The sequence below is a fragment of the Phyllostomus discolor genome, chromosome 4 (genome assembly GCF_004126475.2).
Source record: "Phyllostomus discolor isolate MPI-MPIP mPhyDis1 chromosome 4, mPhyDis1.pri.v3, whole genome shotgun sequence".
Taxonomy (NCBI): Eukaryota; Metazoa; Chordata; class Mammalia; order Chiroptera; family Phyllostomidae; genus Phyllostomus; species Phyllostomus discolor.
The window spans coordinates 82,620,276-82,623,111 of NC_040906.2; the positions used below are offsets into that span (position 1 = coordinate 82,620,276).

A 2,836-nucleotide genomic window follows, 5' to 3' on the forward strand; every position below is an offset into this window, starting at 1 on the left:
AAAAATGAACATGGATGAAAAAGGAATTTTCATAGTTCTACCCCACCAAAAATACCATGCTCAAAAGAGTCACAGAGATATTCTTTTCATTGTTTGGAAATAGATATTACAAAGTCTGTTAAACTTTTTTAATAATATGGAAAAAAGGAATTCTCTTCAATATATCTTATATAAATATCAGTAATATATGACATAAAATGAAGGTAAATATTAGATATAATTTAATGTATATTTACCAAACATATCTTGGAATCATATTCCAAAGGAACAATCCTTAGATATAGTCTATTAAAAGAGCTTATCAAGGTGAGATGACTAAAGCAAAAGAGAATCTGGAGTTAAGAATATTTCCTGAGAACTTCATCAACAGCATAGCATCCATAAAATGATTCTGGTGATTAAATGACCTTCACATTAAGAAAATGTAAATTAACAGTTCCTACTGTTTATCTACAACCAACTTATAACTATTTAGATGGACAAATCCTTTCTCTTGCTCCTTTTCCCACTTTGAAAGTTATATATAATAGTTTTTGAAGGCACTGCTTCTGAAATAGAGAAATATACCAACAAATATATATTTATTTTCAAAGCAGTGCAAGGGATATTTGTGAACAGGACATTCAGAGGCCTCAGAGTAACACCTCCACAGCTTTGACTGGTCTTTAACTAAGAAGACAAAGAAAATGCTTTGAATTTGAAATCATCTCTAATACCTCCACAATTGTATAATCATGCTTATAGTACTAGACAAGTTCACTTTTTTGCCAAGTAATTCATAGGATGAAGAGATCAATCTGTGTGAGATGCTTGAGTTCTGGAGTGCTTTTAAAGAAATACTGTTTTATGATTTTCAAACACTAAGATAATTCCAACTTTGAATGTTTTTTTGCAATTATGCAGCCATTTGATCCAGTTTAAGAGAAATAGTTAGAAATTATCACGAATGCTGGAAAACAGATTAGACAGGAAACCACTCTGAGTAAAATGTATTGTCTGCTTCGCACATGTTGTCAACTTTCACGTGTTTTGGTTTCATTCATCAGATCATCCTCCTTGTCAATGTGTGGAATGTGGAAGTGTCAGACACTATAAGGAGATACAATTCACAAAGAAGATACCAACTAACAATAACATGGGGACAAAAACTGGAGGAAAGTTGGTTGCAGAAGCAGAAATTTCATATCAGGATATTATGACAAGAGCTTGAAGTGTGAGAGAATTGGATCCTTCTAGGCCACACATCATTAAGTTAGAATCTTAGCTTGACTATTAGCTCTGATTATTTAACCTTTCTAAGCATGATTCTTCTTATACAATTTGATGATGATAATAGTGACTGCCTTAAATAAATCTTAATGAAAAAAATCAGGGTTTTAATATATGGCAGCTGACATTCACCCACAACAAACTGCCAATACCACAGAAGAAGCTCAGCCTGGATGAATGAATTGATGTGAAAATGAGAAATAACAGAGAACTTCAAAGTAGATTATATGCTTGTGATCAATGTTTAAATATGATACTGGAAAATGTGGAGTTTACTTCTATAGAAATTGCTGAAGAAAGATATGAAGAGCTATGTAAATCAATAAAACAGACTCTTTTGATGATTTTTTCCTAGGGAGATAGTGTTGTACTAATTACCACTCCACTGAGAGTTGTCTGAAAAAAAGAATTAATCTTATAAAAAATAAGAGATTTTGTACGACTGCCTCTAAATGTAGAAGGTATTAAAAAGAGAAACCTGAGTAAATTTTGATGGTAAGAAATGACCAGGGATTCTTCCACTCCTGAAATGTTAATTTATAGATAACTTACAAATTATTAAGCTAAATGGAATTTTATTTTCCTCTAGTCATTCCAATAAATGTCATCACCAAACTGCAGCATTCTTTTTTTGAGTTGATTTGCTCCACTAATTTTTTTCAGACAATTTCTATTTTTTTAATTTGAAATAAATTTGATATTTATTTCTAAACAAAAACATATACAACAAAATAAATATGTAAAACAGCACAGCATATTAAGAATGCTGGTAATTATGGTTTTTAGGGCTCTTTTTAGGAGCTGGGTGGCATTGAATGTAGGTACATCACCTGGCAGAAGGCATTGGAGATGGGGCTGAGAGGCTCAATAGAAACATGCACCTGCTAATGCTTATTACACTTCTCATGTTACTTTCTATACATTCAAGTGGCATGACATGTAAAAGCACAGTGAAATTATAAATTAATTGTAAATAAAAAGTTTATTATGCAATTTGCTACATTTGTCTGCAAATTATGCTTAAAATATTTAGCTATAGTTTTTTTCTTTTCATGAACTGAGCACCTTACAATAGTATTTACTTTAAAGTTTATTGAACATTGTTTCTTTAAAAGAATTAATAAAAAATTATGCCCTGGCTGCTATGACTCAGAGGATGGATCGATGGCCTGCAAACCAAAGGGTTGCAGGTTTGATTCCCAGTCTAGGTCACCTGCTTGGGTTGCAGGCCAGGTCCCCAGTCTGGGGCACAGGAATGGCAATGACACATTGATGTTTCTCTCCCTCTCTTTCTCCTTCCCTTCCCTTACCTAAAAATAAATGAATAACATCTTTAAAAAGAAAAATAAATTTTACCTCAACCTAAGATGAATTGTCAGAGAAGTAAATTGATAAGATCCTGATAATTTTTTTCAATTTTATTTGATAAATCTTTGGATTTAATTTTGAAGCTGAAAAAGCTTAAGCTTGTTGTTTCTCATTTACTGTGAAACATTATAAGATTCACTTGTGCAACAGAGGTCTATACTGCTGTCCTAGCCTGGCCATATTCCCCTGTACATTAACA

General features: G+C 32.3%; 1 pseudogene; it reads left to right on the forward strand.

The window, feature by feature from the left end:
* Positions 1-1,383: 1,383 nt before the first annotated feature.
* LOC114494877 lies at positions 1,384-1,669 on the forward strand (annotated as a pseudogene).
* Positions 1,670-2,836: the final 1,167 nt, after the last annotated feature.